This window comes from Onychomys torridus, chromosome 3, assembly GCF_903995425.1.
Source record: "Onychomys torridus chromosome 3, mOncTor1.1, whole genome shotgun sequence".
NCBI lineage: Eukaryota > Metazoa > Chordata > Mammalia > Rodentia > Cricetidae > Onychomys > Onychomys torridus.
The window spans coordinates 142,709,868-142,731,088 of record NC_050445.1 but is presented as its reverse complement, the minus strand read 5'-3'; the positions used below and the strand labels follow the sequence as shown (position 1 = coordinate 142,731,088).

The 21,221-nt window shown below is 43.1% G+C and overlaps 1 protein-coding gene across 1 annotated transcript in view; it reads right to left on the bottom strand.

The window, feature by feature from the left end:
* Positions 1-21,221, bottom strand: part of LOC118580295 (C-type lectin domain family 2 member E-like) — a 46,465-nt gene that overhangs the window by 20,722 nt on the left and 4,522 nt on the right. The window lies entirely within an intron of this gene.

Here is a 21,221-nt window from a genome sequence, read left to right as displayed (position 1 = left end):
TTCATCAAATGGTGTACCTTTTTAAAAGAGGAATACAGGGTGCTGTGAGGGCCCAACCAACAAGTCCATCCCGCGATTCTAATTACCTATGTTTTGTTGGCGGGGACAGGAGAGGGGTACTCCACTGGAGTACAGCAAGCCATGATATCCTGCCCATATTGTGATCAAGTCAGACAAGCAGGGCTTAGTGCCTGGTACAAATTGAACGAAGGGCCTACCAAGTCCCCTGTAGCCTGGATGAGAACAAAACCTGGTGAGCCTTTGCCAGACTTTATACAGAGTGCTCATCATAAGCTACTGGCAGAAGACCTCCAAGATAAGTTTGTAAAATTGCTGGTTTGGGAGGGAATGAATGCAGACCACCACACAGCCTGCACCAGGCTGGGAGAAAGCTCCCTAAACAGATGGGTAGTGGCCTTCCAGGGTGTGGGCATGCAACATCATCAATCTCAATTGCTGGCCTTGGCCCTACAAGCTCAGACATCTGCAATGACTAAGGCTATCACTCAGGTGTTACTGGCCCAGGGCCAATGGACTTGGAGGCCCTCAGGGAAGGGAGTAAGTTTTAAATGTGGACAAGAGGGGCATATAAGAGGGAGTTTCCACAGCATTCCCCTGCCTATTGGCCAGGGGTGGAGGAGGGAGGATCAAAGCCACCCTCCACCTCCTGCCCTAGATTCAGGAAGGGGTATCATTGGAGAAAGGACCGTAGGTCCAAGTTTGATCTAGAGGGAAAGCCTTTAAACTAGACAAGGGGCAGCCTCCAGCCCCATTAACTCAAGGAGGAACCCCCTCCAAAGAGAGGCCAAGAGCACCCCATGCCAGGATGACCCAGGCTCACTGGGCTGTCCCTTTAGTGGAGGGGCTCCAACCTAAAATGAGTGTCTTCATAGGCAGAAAGAGGTTTCACATTCTAACTGACACTGGGCAAATAGGACAGTGCTTCAAGAAGAGGAGGTGCTTCCTGATTGGGAGCTCACAGCCAGGCCTCCAATACTAGGGGCAGGGGGCAACTCTCAATCCAAAGAAATGGTCGCCCTCATGAGATGAACTAGTCCAGCTAGAGAACAAGGACAAGTACGCCCCCTGGTGTGGTGGGTATTGTGTTCCCTGAAATACTGTGTGTTCCCCAAAATAAACATATCTGGGGTCAGAGAATAGACAGCCACTAGAACAAAGCCAAAAATGGTGGCTAAAAAATGGGAAGAGTAAGCCATAACAGAAGTTGGGCGGTGGTGGTACACACCTTTAATCCCAGCACTTGGGAGGCAGGCCAGGTGGATCTCTGAGTTCAAGGCCACTTTAGAAACAGCTAAGCATGGTGACCCACGCCTTTAATCCCAGAAACACAACCTTTAATCCCAGGGAGTGGAGGCAGAAAGAGAAAGGTATATAAGGCGTGAGGACCAGGAACTAAAGAAGGAGTAAAGCATTTAGTTAGTTAAGCATTTGGCTGGGTAAGCCTTCAGGCTTTGGAGCAACACAGTTCAGCTGAGAACCATTAGGATGAGGACTCATAAATTTCCAGCCTGAGGAAACAGGATCACCTGAGGAACTAGCAAGGTGAGATAGCTGTGGCTTGTTCTGTGTCTCTGATCTTCCAGCAGTCACCCCAATAACCTGTCTCAGGTTTGATTTTATAAATAAGACTCTTTAAGATTCCTACTACACCCTGGTGGCTAAAAACCTCACAGCCAACTTATTGGGACAGGACTTGCTAGGGCAAAGGGATGTTGTGGTCATCACAGACCACCTGGGTTTTATGAAGATACTTTAGATAAGGAAGAAGCACAGGGGCATGGTTGGGTCTTAGAAGGGGTCAAAGAAAATGATTTTTGCATTAATTATATGGAGGAACCCAAGAGACCCACTTGGGTGTACACCCAATCCTAAGGGCCAGATATCCCCATCAGGTGGAAGCCAAGAAGTCCCATTTGAGTGAAGCAGTGGCCATTAATCAAATCTAAATTTATGTCACTCCACCTTCTGGTGGAAGAGCAAATAACTCTTGTGCCTATATGCCCTTCCATGAGCCCCAGGAAAACAGTGTTCCTCATCCAAAAGGCTACCGGAGCCTGGCGCATGCTTCAGGACATACGTAAGATGAATGAGAGGATGAATTGGTGGGCACCCCTTAAAGGGTATGCCCTGGAACCCCACTATACCCTCAAAGAGTACCCTAGTTGTGATTGATATTAAAGATTTTTTTTCTCCATCCCATTACAACTGGATGATTATGAGAAACTGGCCTTTTCCATCCCTTCTCTTAATTTTTCCCAACCTGATCAACCATTTGAATGGACAGTATTACCACAAAGGATGGCCAATAGTCCAACCTTCTGCCAATAATATGCCTACACCTATATGGATGATATAATCCTGGAACAGAGAGTCCCCGCCTACTTGGAGGGCCTCCTGACCCAGGTCCTCACAATACTCCCAAAAGGGAGGTTCATGGTGGCCCCCAATAAGATTCAAAAGGTACCTCCTTTTAAAGTGCTAGGGTCTCATCTTACCTTAACCCAAGCCAACCCCCCTTAAGCCCCTGTTGGATAGTCCAGCATCTAAGACCTTAACCCAACTTCAGAGCCTTCTGGGGGAAATTAATTGGCTACTGCCTTGGGTCTCTGTCCCTAAAGATAACCTTGTACCCTTATTTGCCCTGTTAAAGGGAAAAATGCCAAAGATATTGCTACCATTACAAAAAATCATCAGGTGGTATTTTTACAGTTCCAAGAAGCTCTAAACACAGTTTCCTTAGAAAGATATTTCATTGCTAAACCCTTTTCCCTTTGGTTATTTGCTGGTATTACCTTGGTTTCGGCAGTCTTAACTCAAGAGGGGGAACCTTTGGAATGGATTCACACCCCTCTGGGTGGCACACCCGGATATACTCTCAGACTGATCAGCTTGCCAATGCCATAGTCAAGGACAGAACCCAGGCCCAAAGGCATTATGACTTAGACCCCCATTCCATTATCTTTCTCTTTCAGATGTTAGATGTTGAATGGCTCACCCAGGCTAAGGCCTGTCTTGCCCTGTGTCTGGAATGAGGGTTTCTAGGACATATTGATTGCCATTAGGGGCCATCCAAATGGACCGTCATGTTATGATGGCTCTCCTTACAGATGCCTTCCCTATTTTCACCCAAACCTATCCCCAATGCCCTTCACGTTTTCACTGATGGGGCTTGGGCAGGTTCAGATATGCAGCCTTCAAGGATCAACAGGAAACCCCAAGCCGACAAAGATTTCAGCCTTGCCAAGGAAATGCTTGCTGTAATTATGGCCCCTCAGGATATTCAAGGGCCCTTTAATCTATATTCTGATAGTCTATATATGATTAATTTACTTCCTCATATTCCCCAAGCACATGTTAAACTGGATGGTGACCCGCCTCCCCTCTCATGGTTACCCTCAGAGGCCTGCTGGAGGGATGAGAGGCTTTCACTCATATCCAGCATATGAGGGGAACTCAAAACTTCCCGGGTTCCTATCCATGGGAAACAACTGGGCTGCTGGGCTAGCTACCAGCCCTCAAGCACTAACCTTAAAAGAGGCCACTCAGCTATGTGACTTGACCCATATTAATTGGAGAGGCCTACAACACAGGTTACTCCAGGTCCCTATAAAAGACCTCAAAAGATAGTGCACACTTGTAAAACATGTCAGCCCGTTTTAAAGGTGCCCCCAGTGCACACTTGTAAAACATGTCAGCCCGTTTTAAAGGTGCCCTCATTACAAACACAGGATAAATCCTACAGGCCTCAGACCCAATACTCTTTGGCAAATGGATGTTACCCACTGCTCAGCCTTTGGCAAGCTCAAATATGTTTTTGTCTTCATGGATACTTATTCGGGAGCTTGTTGGGCCACAGCACACACGGGTGAAAAGACTAAACACGCACAAACACACTTCCTTCAATGCTTTGCCATCTTAGGCTTCCCGGCACAAGTTAAGCCTGACAACGGACCCTGCTTTACTAGTGAGGCAGTGTTAGATTTTTCTTTGACAGATGGCATATTAAACACACCACGGGGATCCCTTACAACCCCCAAGGCCAAGCAATTATAGAAAGAAATCACCAGTGTCTAAGGAATAGCTCTTAAAACAAAAAGGGGAAATTAGCACCCATATTCAGTTAAAAATGGCCTTATTCACTATTAATATTTTAAATTTTTCCAAAGGAGCGACTGAATCTAAATTTCAAAAACACTAGGGCCAACTGAACCCCAAGCCCCAAGTTAAAGTTAGATCGAAGGACCCTCTGAGGCAACAATGAAGGGGACCAGACCCCCTGATCACTGTGGGTAGAGGGTTTGGGAGCATCTTCCCCAAGGGGAAACAGCCTCGCCTCAATGTGGCTCCTGGCTAGGAACCTTGAGTTCCCACCTGTTCCCTCTATATAGGAAGATGCCCAAGGACAAACTGACTAACAAGGAGAAAAAACAGCTATGGAAGTCACAACTCCTTTTTAAAAACAAAAAATCCAGAAAAGTCACCACTAATCACCCTAAGGGCCCCCAGCCCTTGAGAAGCTCTAATGTTCCTAACAATGGCGGTGCTCCAGCTGGTGGTCCTCCTGCTCTTCCTGGCTCAGGCTTCCGCCCAGTGGGATCAACCTCAGCGGGTGACCTGGGCAGTGATCAGTGCTGGCAATGCAGAGACCCTCAACAGCACCACCTGGGAAGTCGTCCCACAGACCTGGTGGCCTGATCTTTACTTTGACATTTATGACCTGGCTAGAGGATCCTGGGACGTTGGGGATTGGACACCCCCACACACAAAGGATGGCCCGAGTGCGCCCCCCACCCCCATGCAATCCGCCACAAGTGTCAAATCCTCAACATCCGGGCTGCTTTCACGTTCTGAAGAGGGCAGCCTTAAGAGACACTGACTTTTATGTATGTCCTGGAAGTCATCGAACTGCCATAGACGTTTCCAAGTGTGGTGGGGAGGAAACCTACTATTGTGCCCAATGGGGATGTGAAATGACTGGGATGGGCTCGTGGATCAAACATAAGGGGCCCATCATTGTTCAACGGGTCCCGCTCCCCCGACTTGCTACAAATCCCCTATATGGCCCATGTACTTCATATCTATGTACCCTGTTAAAGAGACCTTCACAGGGGAGGGGAGGAGGGTAACCAATTGGGAAGCTGGCAGGATATGGAGGCTCCAGCTGTATCAAACAGGGTATGATCAGGGACTACTCTTTTCTATCCGGAGGTCAATTCAGCCAATACAGGGACCATAGCTGGTGGGGCCCCTACCACCAAGATTGCCCAAGACCACTCACCCTGATCTGTACCTTTGTGCCCTGCACATTAAATACATTGGTTATACTCATAAGGACTAAGACTCAGGAAATCCAGCTCATGACTCTCCACGCCCATTATGATAAGCTCCGCACCAAAGATTCCCCATATGCCCTAGGCGTACCTTATAAAAAAAAAAAAAAGGTGCCAAATGGGTGAACTTCGTAAAGAGGTGCCCTGAGCCTGAACCTTAACATAAGTTGGGCCTGCTTAAAAACAAAAAGGGAGAGTCTGAAGGGCACATGGGCCACAATCATGGCGCCAAGAGGAAGTTGGACAGGTGGAGCCCAAGTTGTTTAGGCTGAGATTAGATTAAATACGGAAATCAGGCGAGATGATGTCAGCACACAAACAGCTCCTGGATAAAGGAATGAGTATAGGGTGCCTGAACGTATGATAGGGTGACCTTTAAAATGATTGGTTGGTTCCTTCCACCCCCTCCTAGGTAGGGTTCTGCAATTTTCTGCTTTAAAAAATGCTTACTGCTTAATAACAAATGAGTTCCTGTTTGACTTGACTCCCCAAGGTGTCTGATTGTCTCCAGGACAAAAGGGAGGCTGGAGAAGAGGCCAAGGGTGCACTTACCTTTCCTTGGACCCACTCCATCCTCCTTCCAGTGGGCTAAGAACCTACAGAGAGAGGTCTGTGGAGAAGGACTGCATACGAGGAGATGATCTTCATACTGAAGAAGGAGATGAGGGAACCAGGCTAGGTAGGTGAGGTCCTTTTATAAGACCTGGTCAAAGCAGTGGGGGCTGCCTCAGAATCCCTGGAGCAAAACCATGCAGGTGAGCGGCTGGGCAGGCAGGTGTCCAAGTCCTCCATGTGAAAGCAAAGGTTGTTGGGAAGATGGGTGCAGAGGGATAGTAAAAAAGGGGTCTTCAAGATCAAAGACAGAAGAGATGGCAGCAGAGGAGGGCATGGGGGGATGGAGTGTGCATGGGTTAGCAACCACAGGGAAGGTTTGAACCCTGGCCTGGTTGTTATACTGGAAGTCCTGGACCAGGTGATAAGTACACTTGGGATTTTTGACACCTAGATGGGAACATTGTAAAGAGAGTTAGTGGCAGTCAAGCTCAGCCATGGGAGTCTGCAAGCATGGGTGGGAAGTCTTCAGGAGACTGAGTTTGCAAAGGGAGTCAAAGCAAGCAGGTTTAGGATTTGTCTCAGCATCCAAAGAAAGGTATAAGAGCAACCCTGTTTAAAACATACACACACGGGTTAGGGATTTAGTTCCGTGGTAGAGCACTTGCTTAGCAAGCACAAGGACCTGGGTTCAGTCCTCAGCTCAAAACACACACACACACACACACACACACACACACACACACACACTGAATCAGACTTTATTCATGGCACTTTATTCATAATGTATTTAATGCATAATTTTTTTAAAGTTTCCATTTCTAAGACAATCCCCATTGCACAGGGAAGTGTAATTACATTGAGACTCAACTAAGAATACATGTCGTTTCTTCCAAGAAGATGGATTATAGAGATAGGATACCTGTATTAGCTTAAGGGCCTAAAGCCTGGTCTCAGTCATACAGGTAGCATATAGGTCATTTAGGCTGTTAGACAACTCTGGTCCTGGTTGTAGCAGCTTGGTGGAGCCTCTGGCTATCAGGGTCATTTGGATTACCAGCCTCCTCTGGTCTTGGTTGTAGGAGCTGGATAAGCCTGGCCCAACAGATAACACAGATCACCAGGCCAGCTTTCTGGATGGAAGAATAGATTTTTCATCTTTCCCATTGGAATGAAAATCCTGTATGCTTAACATTCCTGGTTTCTCTGGAAATCTGTGGGATCAAGGACCTTCTCGCTAGGCTCCCAACATCTCCTCCCTTCTAATTTTTTAAAGAAAATATAATGGCCCTAATAAAGGCCAAGGTTGCATGCATTTCCTCTATAGCTAATTTACAGGCAAGCATAAGAGATTTAGTAAGAATAGCTAATGGAGGACAGAGGAAAGGCGAAAGCCATTCTCAATTCATCCATCTGTTGACTGATTTCTGTTAATATTTTTGATGTGAGCAAAATAGAACATCAGGCTCTTTCTTTTTATTTAGTATTTACTTTAGGTTGTATCTCCTTTATGGCAAATGCTTTTGAGCAGAAAAAATACCATTATATTTTAAAATAAAATTCTTAAAAATAAATAAAAGTTAATATAGCTAAATAGTATAATAGGATGTAAGGATTTAGGCTAATGGGTGTGATATGGCCTATTTCACGTAAACCTCTATATATAATTGTAGTTGTTGGATGTTCCAGCTTTGACCTGGAAGTACTACCCCCATTGAGGCTTCAGTAACTGTCATGCCCACAAGGCAGGGCTGAGACAGCAGCCCTTAAGACTGGAGCTCATCTTCCAGCTCTCTTGGTTCCTGGATCCTGGACACTGTAGGTAGACTGAGCAGAATTTTCCAGAGAACGCCGCTGGACTGCGCTACACCTTTCCCAGACCCTGTAACCTATCTCTTTACTTGTAAGTTACCCCACAAAATAAACCTTCCTTTTAACTACGTGGAGTTGCCTTAATACTACAACTAATATCCGGCACCCAACATGGGGCCCGAACCCATTACCCTGAGATTAAAATGGATAGGTATAAGATATTATGCTAAATTATTGTATATACTAGTAAACAAATTTAGTAAAATAGCAACCTTAGAAAATTTGTACTTTTATGGATTCTTGTATATTGATACAAATGTAAACTATCTTTATATTCCTGTTTAAGATAATTTGGATATTGATACAAATACAGAATGACATTTGTTGTAATATACATATATTTCTACTCATATTTGAAACATTTGTATATTGATACAAATGTAAATTTATATCTGTCATACTGTATGTATGTACCTCTGTTTAGTACATTTTGTATATTGATATATATTTAGGATTATTGTCATATTGCATATTGCACTATACATTCCTTCTTCTGCTAAAGATATTTTGTGTATTGTCACAATTTTGAAGTCATCGTCCTTTTACCGTACATTTGCTTATAGACTGTTTATCTTTTTTACATGAAGCCTTAGGTTGTTTAGGTAGATAAGACTTATAGATTTATAGTCACCTATGCTTGTCATCTCTATAATTATGTTAGTTAGGTTATCCAGATTTACAGATACATAGGTCAGAAGGACAGGTAATCTTCAAACACTTCATAGACCTAGAGAATATGGCATTTAAATAACTTAGAATTTTGTTGACACAACACACAATTGCTCCTGGCAGCACCAATTTGATGCCGAGAGAATGTTGGGCTTCTAAACATTTCCATTTGGAAGTTTGTCTTCTTGGCACAAAATGGCCTACCAGGCAAAGAATTGCTCTTGCCTCAACTGCTGACAGTATGAATGCTGTCCTTTCTGGACAAGCGGGACACAAGAAAAAGTAACTACTGAACTCTGCCAAGACAGAGTAAGGTGGTCTTTCAGAATTCCTGCTTCTGAAAATGGTCTGTCAGATACTCAAGGCCTATAGCCAATTTGAATGCACCAACAATGCTGAGAAACATTAGGTGACTGTCCAGGCTGCCAGCTGTCTCTGTCTACTCTTGCAAGAGTTCCAAAAGTTGCTTACATCCATCTTCCATTTCTCAGGTATTATTATATTCCTTCTCAAATCTTTGATGGGATTGAAGACTAGCAGTTATAGTTATGACTTAGTATATCTTAGATAGAAGATACTAAGTATTAGGTTCTTTAGGATAGAACACCTTTTGGAATGATCTTTGTAACATGCCATTTACCTATGCTCCAGACTTCTCTGGATTTTAGTATGTGTCTCTTGTTTGATATTGTTTTTGTTGGTTGTAGTTCTGTCTTATCTAGGTCATTATCCCTTATTACTCTTGGACAATATTTGATAATAATTCCTAATGTATAAAGTCTTGTATTAGGTTAGAACCTTCATAATTAGACAAAACAGGGAGATGAGGTGGGTAGCTGTCCCAGCTTTGACCTGGATGTACTACCCCCATTGAGGCTTTGGTAACTGTCATGCCTACAAGGCAGAACTGAGACAGGAGCCCTAAAGACCTGAGATCCAGATGTGCTGGCTCTCTTGGTTCCTGGATCCTGGAAGCAGGAGGTAAACTGAGCAGAGTTTGCCAGAGAACATTGCTGGACTGCACTATACCTTTCCCAGACCCTGGAACCTATCCCTTCACTTGTACATTACCCCACAAAATAAACCTCCCTTTTAAGTACATGTAGTGGCCTTAGTAGCACAAGCAATACATAATCTTTAGCATGGCAAGTCAATATCATATGTCTACTATCAGAGGAGTGTCTTTCCTACTCCCTGACAAAAGGATTCTTCATTGATAAGAATTAATGTGCAATACAGTCATTAAATATAACTAACATTTGGATTAGTCCTTGTTGTTACCCCAAAGCCTCAGCTTAATGAGTTAATGTCCTGGTGTCTCCCCAAATTATTTGCTTACTCTCCCACTTGAGACATCTCCTCTTAATAGATCTGTCATTCATCTGGTGGTCTCTAGATGTCCTTGTTGTGTGTTTTAGATGTTTCCTTTCTCCAGTGGTCTCTGGATGTCCTGGTCAGATGCATCAGATCAGGAGCCTTCAGGGACTTTGTTCATATTCTGAAAAGATTCAAGCCTCCCCTCACCTCAATGTTATACTATCAGGCTCTTTCTTTTTACTTAACATTTACTTTCGGTGTGTCTCCTTTGGGGCAAATGCTTTTGGGCAGAAGAAATAGCATTAAAAATAAATTAAAGTCAATGTAGCGAAATAGTATAATAGTATGTGAGCATTTAGGTGGGTGTAACTACCCTCATTAATTAATTAATTAATTAATTTGTTTATTTATTCGTATATAATTTGCCAATTAGGTACTTGATGGTGTTGACCTACTATAGCTTGACCCTGTGGCTATGAAGAGATTTTAGGAACATAATTAATATTAAAATTTCTCAAATCATTTGGTAGCATAAGCAAGAAGGACCATTACCATTTTTCATTGTAATAGGTCCTACAAAGTACATACATAAAAAGCTACTAGGCAAAGTTAAGTTCCAGATAAACATAATGTTATCTTCCTGGAGTCACAAGGCCCCCATGCTCTGTAGCTAACTAGTCAGGGAGAAGTATTGTGCATGTCTGAGATGCATTTTGAGTACAGATCTTTACATACTTGACAGCAGAGAATGTCCAAGACACAGACAGCTGTATTTTCAGATATCAATCTGATGTCCATTTATTACCAATTATGCATTTGAAGTTTGAAATATTGTATAAAATTTGTCTGTATGCTGTATATAAACAATGCCTTTGATAAAGGACAGGCTTTTGTGAGCCTCTTTTAACTGTTTTCCTTGCCAGATCTGATCTTTTCTCATACCAAGGGAAAGCATAAAACTAAAAAACAATCCAAATACATTTAATTAACAATTATCAATAATTTTTTTTTAATTTAAACAAGGCCTTAGGTTAAGATTTAGGATCTTTAAAGTTTAGGACAATTTTCTTTCTGAGCATAAGAAGACCTTCTCACTAGGTAATAGGATATTTAGAAGTACCTCAGAACTAATCATAGACTCCTGCAGGAGAAAACAACTGAGTTCCCATGGAAGCATGAACATACCTATACAGCTGATACTATAAATGAAACAAAATCGTGAACAATATCAAAGCATAACAATTTCATGGAAGAAGAACTTGCTCAAGGATTTAGGTTTTACTACCTCTTACGACCTATAGGCAATTTGATGTAACAGATTCTCAGCTGTAAGAAAAATAATTTTAAGTGAATATTTTCAAAACCATCTAATTCTTAATGACTGTCTTTATTGGTTAATCTATTTTGGGACTCCAAGGTAATTTAAGAAACATATAATTAGGTTTGCATTTTTTACCACAATATTATCCAGAAAAAAATTCTAAAAATCTTTATTGATTCCTATTTTCCTTTTTAAATCCATCCCAAGCCTCTTTAGGTTTTTTAAAAAATTGTTATGTTGTACAAAAGTATAAGTCTAAATCTTGAAGCTTTAGACTATAAGCAGTCTAGGTAGATGGGGTTTTCAGTACTTAAAAGGCCTGAAATGGAGGAGGAAACATCCATTTTCTTGATGTGAAAAATGGATAAAAATTTTAATTTTGCTAATACACTGAGTACATCATTGGATAGATGTGTAATATGACCAGGTAACCATGATAAGTACATCTGACTTTAAACATACTTTACTTGTTTTAGTTACTTGTCTTAGGCTTAACCCTGAAAACATATATAGAAGGCCAAGGTTTGTCTTTGTAAATTAATTAAATTGGTACTTAGCATAACTGCAAACTTGGTTCTGAGTACATTAAAGAATTTGGTCGTTTATAGGTGATTGGCCATTACCTTGCATGTTTTAATTGTCTTTAACACTACATAAAAAGTTAGTAACTTTCACAAAATTAGGATTTTACTTTTAAATATACATCTCAAAGTTAATTTTTGTTAACCGGACTATACCTTTATAACCCTTAGAAATGTATCATCATATAAAAATTTGTTCTAATCCAATAAAAATAAGCAGCGAGTTCATTAGAACAAAGACATTTTATAGGTCCTGCCTTTTACCAATAGCAGCCATGCTGCTCCTGGCTTTCCTCCTAGGCAGGATTTTCCTGCTAGTGTTTTCTAGAGACAGAGGGGCCAGCTGTTCAGTATTACTGTGGTGTTTCAGTAAGATTGGATTGCACTGAGCCTTTTCTCCACTTTTGTCTCCTTTCCATTTCTATTTCAAACAACTTGTGTCCTGTCCATTCCAACCCTCTATTGACTAGTCTCCATTCTCCAGTAACACGTTTCAAACATATCCCTCCACTACATCCTCTTTACATTCACATTCCTTATACAACGTTCCTTTTCCCTCAAATTCCGTCCCTCTCCATTCCCAGTGCAGTTCTGTCCTTTGTGTGTTAATTTTATATGAGGTCAGTTAATGTTGAGCCTCAGTCTTCCTTAAGGATACTTATTTTGAATGAGGATGTGCAGATTGGGGTTGCAAAGCTACCCATTATGACTATAAGACTCTGATTCTTCATAGTCCATCCACTAAACTATCATCCATATTAAATAAACAGCAGTCAGTTAAAATATTCAGTGGCTGAGAAGCAGCTAATAAAACTGATATTTGAGCTGTATAACAACCTAGAGTGAGTGGGTACAAACTTTATTGTGTAGCCTGTGGAATTTGCACATAAACAGACTCTTTGTCCTTTTTAAGAGCCTCTAGAAAAGCATTTAAAGCAATCTCTATTGCATTTGTAACTCATGGCAATGCCCATGGAGTACGTTTATAAAATCTTAAAAGGGGGATTTTTTTTATAGATCCTGAATAACATGTTAATATGACCTGCCAATTATTAACAGTATGGAACAAATAACTTACCTGCATTTTATTTAGTAGAAAATAATTTTTGTAGACTCTTTCCCAGTAAGAGATTATTTTTGTGACCTACTGCTTTAGTAGCCACATTATTTAATAAGCTAATGACCTGCTCTGTTTCAGGTGTTACATTATTATAGAATTTACTCAAGGGTTTCCAGAAAGCAACTTAAAAAGAAGACCCAGACCCTCCCTCATGAGAATCAGACAAGAGCACACTCAATGCTATGGTTCAAATTTATGAATTTTGTGCCTTTAGTTTATTTACTTTGAAAATTAAGCATTCATTAAGCATTAACTAGACAATCAGGAGGAGAAAATATCCTCCATATAACGAATGACTAATACCTCGGGAAATTTAAACAGCCTTGGCTTAGTGATTTACGCCTGGTTGTGATTGTTTCTGTACTAGAAGTTGGGCGTGTTTTAATTATTTTCTCCCAAGAAGGGACCATTGATGCTGGGATATTCAGCTATTGGCAGGGCTTCCCATGAATGGGTCTTTAATGTTGTGTTATTCCACTATGAGGGGAAATAGACATTTAAACAGAAATCAAGCAAACAAACAAACAACAAGAAAAGCTAAGTTCTGGGCAGACTGAGCTAGCTGATGCAGCAGCAGCAGAGACCTACCTGGCTTTTCTTGGAACTCGGGTGTTGCATTTTGAGTGGACCTGCCCTGGGCAGAAGGGGCTGACAGGAAGCATGCAGCCAGAGAGCTCTGAGCTCATCAGGAGAGCAAGTCCTGAATCTGCCTGGATGGTCTGGAAGTCCAGAGGCTCTGGAGTCCATTCTGCCCACCCTGCCAAGATGTGAATGGCAGAAAATTTTCTCTCTCTCCACTTTTTTATAAAAAATTAACAGGAAGTTTATTATCCCCGTTTGCATGTGGTCACTATACTTTAGTTCCTATTCCTATGAAGTGGCAGAGCTGTAATTCTGAATACTTTGTTCCTTTGGATTTTAACAAATATTTTAATAGTTGTACTAAATGTTTGGTCCAGAGACTTTGAAGAGACCATATTTAGTTCCTCTCTCTCAATTTAAGATTGTGAAGCCTTTATAGTGAGAGGACCAAGTTTCTCTAACATACAGGGAAAGGTACCCCAAAGAGGTAAGAATGAACACCCAATGCAGATTGACTTCATCAGTCTCGATCAGATTATGAGGAGTCTAATAACAGGCAGTATATTCACAAGGTATTTAAGCCCCATATAATTTGGGGGAAAAAAATGTTTCCTTGTGTAATAGAATCCCCATTGCACAAGGAAGTTTAATTACACTAAAATTCAACTGAGGATACATATCATTTCTAGAAATAGACCGTCTGTACTAGCTTAAGGACCTAAGGCTCTGGCCTGGTCTCAGTCATACAGATAGCAAATAGAGGTCATTTGAGCTGATAGCCAATTCTAGTTCTGGTTGCGGGAGCATGGGGAAGTATCTTTCTATCAGGGTCCTTTAGATTACCGGCCACCTCTGGTCTTGGTTGTAGGAGCTTGATAAGGCCTACAGATAACACAGATCACAAGCTGTTAATCACTTCCAGTTCTCAGCTTTCTGGAGAGAAGAACAGGTTTTTCATCTTTCCCATTGAAAAGACAATCCTGTATGTTTAACATGCCTGGTTTCTCTGTTTGGAGTTGCTTAACTTCCTGTCTTCCTAGTTTCCCCTCAGGATAGAATATTCCCCCTGATGTAATTGTGTCACCACCATATTAACTCAATAAAGAAATTTGATTGACATTGTGACCCTGGTTGGTATATTATTATTAATGTGCAAACTGGCTTATAAATCACACACCAAAGAAAGCATGGATTACCCTTTTTATAATCCACTACCTAGAAATTTTTTGAAGGCCCTATCACAGGGCTTCTTCATGTGTAAAACAGGTCAACAGATGGCAATATCACCGGCAACTCTCAGTAGATGGTGAATGTCCTTGATTCCACTACTGCATTATGGAGATGAAAATGAAAACAAAAATAGTCTTCACTAGACTTTAACCTCTATATGGAACTGCTGCCACCCAGAGGTGACAGCTGTTCAAACAATTTTTTCATTGTCACTGGAATTCACAACTAGTTGAAATTTGAAATTGGAATTTTGCTGTTTCCTGGCTATAGGTAGATAATATGTATGCTTCTCTTGTGCAAGGTAACAGAAGTGAACTGCAGCACCCAGACACAACCTCATGGTCAGAGTTCCCTGTTGTCACCATTGTTTAGATGCAGTTATTGGATAAATTTCAGGGTGTGTGTGTGTGTGTGTGTGTGTGTGTGTGTGTGTGAGAGAGAGAGAGAGAGAGAGAGAGAGAGAGAGAGAGAGAGAGAGAGAGTTATGTATTATTGTGGGATGACTCATTCCTAACAGGCTTGAGGGCCAGATGACCCAAACAAGTAAAGAAGATACTTTCTGAGAGCCAGCCTGGGTCTGCCGAAGGGCCTTAGCAACAGCAGCTGAGACATGATCTGGAGATGACCTGGACCAATGAGAGGCAGCCATGTCGCACCAGCAGATGCATGTTCATCAGACCTCCCCCCAGGGTGGGGTGGAAGGTATATAAGGCTTGCCTCTTCCTAAATAAACTGAGCTTGTTGTTTTGACATTCTCCAAGAGTCTGTGTGGTTTGATTCTGTGCCTACTTGGCCCCCGCTCCCATAGGAAACAACATCAAGTACCCTGCTACATATTATATTTAAACGTTTTATTTTATATTATGTGAAATATAACAATGTTATATAGGCTGGGTGCCATAATAATAGTTTAATAGGCTGGGAGCAGTGGTGCATGCCTTTCATCTCAGCACCTGAGAGGCAGAAACATAAAGATCTCTGTGAGTTTGAGGTTAACCTGGTGTACATATTGAGTTCTTGGCCAGCCAAGGCTATATACTAACATCCTATCTCCAAAACCAAAATCACAGAAACAAAACAAAGCCAGGTTTTTATTAGTGCTCTAACTTAAAAGCAATATCCCAATGAGGGGCAGGCAGGAGAGATGGCTCAGTGGTTAAGAGCACTAGCTGCATGTGGTGATATTGTGTTTCCCAATATATTGTGCATCCTAATAAACTTATCTGGGATCAGAGACCAGAACAGCCATTAGATATAGAGGCCAGAAAATGGTAGCACACTGTAGTTAGAGTTTTCCTGCCTGGCCTGCAGTCAGGACAAATCTCTCTCACCCGCCAGTCCCACAGTCGCTCAGACCCAACCAAGAAAGCACACAGAAACTTACATTGTTTAGAAACTGTATGGCCATGGCAGGCTTCTTATTATCTGCTTCTTCTATCTTAAATTAACCCATTTCTGTTAGTCTGTACTTTGCCACATGGCTTGTGGCTTACCAGTGTCTTTACATGTTGCTTTTCATGGCGGCGGCTGGCAGAGTCTCCTCCAGCCTTCTACTTCCCAGAATTCTCTTTTCTGCTGTCCTGCCTATACTTCCTGCCTGGCCACTGGCCAATCAGAACTTTATTTACACAGAGCGATATCCACAGCAGCACATGCCTTTAATCTTAGCATTCCAGAGGCAGAGATCCATCTGGATCTCTGTGAGTTCAAGGCCACACTGGAAACAGCCAGGTGAGGTAACAAGAGCCTTTAATCCCAGGAAGTGATGGCAGGAAGCAGAAAGTATAAAAGGCATGAAAACCAGGAATTAGCCTGGTTAAGCTTTTAGGCTTTTGAGCAGCAGTTCAGCTGAGATTCATTCTGGGTGAAGATTCAGAAGCTTCCAGTATAAGAAAACAGGATCAGCTGAGGAATTGGTGAGGTGAGGTAACTGTGGCTTGTTCTGCTTCTCTGATCTTCCAGCATTCACCCCAATACCTGGCTTCAGGTCTGTTTTTATTAATAAGCCCTTTTAAGATTCATGCTACAGCCACACTTGCAGAGGACATAGGCTTGATTTCCAACACTTCATGGAGACCCATAACCATCCCTAACTCAAGATCCAGAGCATCTGGTACCCTCTTCTGACCTACACCTATCCCTGGTGTACACATGGTACACATACATTTATGCAGGCAAACACGCATACATAATAAAATTAAATAAATAAATCTTAAAATGCATAAATAAGCTTAGAACAACAGCATCATGAATCTCTATTACAATTCTGAAGGCTAGAAGTTCAGAAGAGATCTTATTGGACTAAAATTTACACTGGGGCCTTCTCCTTTGGTAGGGTTAAGGGAAAACTCTTCCTTGTCCTAAGAGTCTCTAGAGACTACTTGCTTTCCAAGGCAAGGGCCCTGTCCTCCATCTTCAATGCTAATAGTATAGCATTTAACATTTTCTCTGATGCCCTGCCTTCTCTATTGAGGAACCCCATAATTAGATTAGACACCGCGCCCCCCCCTCCCTGTGATTTAGAAACATCTCTACATCTCAAGGTCTTTACTTCAATCATATTTCAAAAGTCCATTTTTCTACATAACATTCTTGGTTCACAGGATGGGGGTTTAGAACAAATTTGTCTGTGGACATTAGTTTGTATGTAACTCTATATCTATAAATGTAAACAACCATCAGGCTTCAAGAGTTGTGGGGGCTCACAGAGGCCCCTCACTCAAGGTCAAAAGTCCGACCGACCAATAAAGACCTGACTCCCTGTGCCGATCTCTTAGGAGCCTGTCTCACCAGGCACTGTGCCGTCGCCGTGGTGAATGGATCTGCCCCTCATTGTTTACTCAAGGATGCGCTATGACTTTCAGACATAGCTTTGTTACTCTTTTTGTTATTGAAAAAAAAAAAAGCCTCCTGAAAAATATGTATATAGCTGTGCAGAACAGAGAAGAACTAGGAAGAAGTAGAACTTAGAAGGAATTAGAACTAGGAAGAATTAAAGTTGTAAAGTAATTTAGAGCTGAAGAAGAATAAAGAACATGACCTGAACAGATCATGTGTGTGTGAAGATATTATAGAAATCTTTCTCTCCTCACTCTTGAGAAGTCTTCTCTGAGTTACTCTGGGTAGTGGCTTGGGAGCTGGATTCCAAGGAGGCTAAAATCAACATGGCCTCAGGCAGCAACAAGAACCACAGATACCTATGGGCCCCAATGGCAGGATGGACCACAGATATCAACATAGCCTTAGGCTGTAGCCTAGATCATAGACATCCACATGGCCTCTGGATGCAACACAGATCGCAGACATCAGTATGGCCTTCAGCAGCAGCATGAACAAGGCCATGGACATATGTTTGTCTTCTGGTGGTAGAACTGACCAAGATTATCAACATGGTCTATGGCTGCAGCACAGATCAAGGACACCAAGGTGGCCTCTGATGGCAACACAGACCACAGACTTTAACAAGGCCTCTGGTGGTAGCTCAGACTAGGAGCACCAACATGGGCTCCAATGGCAACATGGACCATAAGCATCAACAAAGGCCTCCAGCAGAAGCAAAATCCACTGACTTCAGCATGGCCCCCAGTAGCATCATAAACAAGGGATGCCAATATGGCTTGATGTCAACTGTGGCAGCACAGTACATGGACCAAACCATGAATATCAACATGGCCTCCAGTGTTAGCACAGACCACAGAGGCCGACAGGGCCCCTACTGGTAACAGGAACCATGTTAATCAACATGGTCCCCAGCAGCATCTTAGACTGTGGATACAAGCATGGCTGGGGGGGGGGGGGGCAGGGGAGGCAGCACAGACCACAAACATCACCACAGCCCTAGGCAAGAGCACAGACCAGGAATATTCCATATTGTAAATAAATTTGTTGCAAATCTGTGGGTTTGCTCCTGTATTTCTGCACCAAAACATGAGTTTTGCAACTCTGGGAAGAGTATCCTGACCACTTGGGAGTCAGGTGACAGCTGAAGCTGTGATGAGACAGCAACCCTGGAGGGCAGTGAGGTAGCATCTTAGAACAGCTAAGGGCTGGAGGGCGAGGTACCTTAAGCCACCAGCCGCTTAGGACAGCTCTGATGTCTGCAAGGCAAGATATCCCGCATACCTAGCCACTTAGGACAGCACTGCCCTGCAGGGGAAACTTTTCTGACAGCTCGGGAGAGTCAGGCCTGCAACTGCTTCAGCAGGGAAGAGTGTCCTGATTGTTTGGGAAAGTCAGGCCTGGATTTGCCAGGACAGCTCTGCAGGGAAGGGTATCCTGTTTGGGAGAGTCGGGTTTACCGGGTGTGGTGGGGGATGGTCTCCCCACAGGACTTAAGCAATCCTGCTCCTCTCTGGAGAGTTACTACAGCTGAGCTTTGCCCAGCCCCCACATAAGGGGGCTTCCTTGTGGAGCTTTGCTTCTCTGGCCTAAGATGTTGCTTCTTTTTCTTCACTCTGCAAAAAGGGAAAATGTAGCAATCTCCTCGGGCTCAGGAGAAAAGTGTTACTTTTTCAACTCTCCCTTGCTCTGTCCACTGAGGGACGTCTTAGCAAGGATCTTCTCTACGCCAGTGAATGAAGATCTTCACACCCAAAACTCTTTAGAGAAAGAGATTTGTTTGGGAAGGAGGAGTCCAGGAGAGTAGCTGCCTCTACCAGGGTGGAGAGAACAGCCCACAACTGACCAGGCAAGGCAGTTTATATAGGATGTCTTGGGGGCAGGGTCAACTAGTAATTGGTTAGTTTTTTTCTGCCCAGAGATTGGCCAGTTTTGTGGGCTAGGGACAGAGATGGCCCTGATTTCAGAGCCAAACTGTGTTTCTTTCACTGGCCTTTCTTGGCTTTTTGACACTACCTCTAAGGCCAGGGCATATTTCTTTCACTGACTCTGATTCTAGGGACCAAGAGTGTTGTTTTGACATAGTTTCAGAGTCAGGGCATGTTTCTTTGGTCTGGGTTTGGAGATAAAGTGTCCATTTCTCTGGCTCAGGTCCCCAACCCAGGCTGTGTTTCTTTCCCTGGTCCTGGGCCAAAGGACTGTCCTGCTCTGTGATTGGTTGGTTTCACAAGTCAGTTGGCCAGGGGCAGAGATGGCTCTGATTTGAGCCAAACTGTGTTTCTTTCACTGGCATTATCTGAGCCATCTTTCTCTAGTTCTGGGCTCTACGGTCAGAGTGGGTTTCTTTAGCCAGCCCCTTTTCCCTACACATATGGTCCCCAGTGACAACATGCTCCATGGGTATCAACACAGCCTGCAGCAGCAGACAGAAGCATGACACCAGCAAAGCCCGAGCTGTAGCACAGCCACGTAAAGCAACATGGAGTCTGGGGGCAGCACATACCGTAGAGATTTTTTGAGAAGGCCCAATCCAGAAAATGAACCATTCTCCATCTTGGACATCCCACTGTTGCTCAGAGTCAGGGTGGTCATGAGGCTGGGTAGTGAGTGCATTAGGGGGCAGAGGTGGCAAGAGATCCAGGCTGCTGCTTACCACCCTGCCAGTGCCAGTTTTTTGAGGAGGCCCAATCCAGAAAATGAACTGTTCTCCATCACAGACATCCTGATGTTGCTCAGAGCCAGGGTGATGGTCGACTATCACTAAGACTGGTCTGGGATATCCTGTTGTTACCCAGAAACGGTAATCTTTTGGCTGGGCAGGCTATCTGAGGCAGCACCCACTAGAGCTCCAGGCCTCTGCACATCTTTCTGTCCTTGATGAAGGCTTTCCTGCTGACTCAGTAGGTATGACCATTGTACCTGTGTCCCAAGGGCAGCTCCACAGCAGTGGTGTCTCCAGTTGGGACCAAGAACCCAACCTATGACCACCATCTTGAATCAATCTTCAAACATTTTTTAAAGGTTCTGACAACAGATATTCCAGACATGCCAGGGCACATTTACTGGAGATACATCCATTCTCTCTGACACTCTCCCCTGATTTTCTAACAGCAGGACACCACTCTGGCTTTGGCTTGGGTTGCTGATGCTGTGGCCTTGGTGTGTTAGGCTCCTCTTGGTGGCTGCAGACCAGCGATGAGGCCTGGTGTATGATACTCAGAGCTGTGGGAAGAGGATACAGGACAGACTCTACTCCTCTGCCTCCCATTCTAGCCCTTTGCAGGAGCTGTGTGTGCTACAGCCATCTTAGCTCAATCCTGTCCTCCCTTCATGCTTTAATGTATCGGTCATTCAAAGGAAGAACTAATGGAAAAACTTTCATATCTGGTCATAAAAGTGGAGGTCACTAATACTGACGTGATTGTACTTTAGGTTTAAGAAACAATGAGTACAAACTCGTATCAAAACACTGAATTTAATTTAGAATTTCCCATAGTCTCCCAAGCACCCATAAGTATAGTCCTCTGTAACAGTTTTCATATTGTATGTCACCACACATTATGAATTGATTTTGACAATTTTATAAGATAAAGAAATGAGGCAGAGACCGTAGATAACATGTTGCAGGTCTCTCATGATTGCTTTGACACAAGCTATGAAAACTCTGGGCACTGTAAATAGCTCTCAGGCTTGCTACAAATCCACTTCCTAGGCGTGTGGTCCATGCCACTGCTGATCCCTCTGTCACTCAGGTAGGCACGTTCTCCTTCTCCAATGGAAACCCTAAA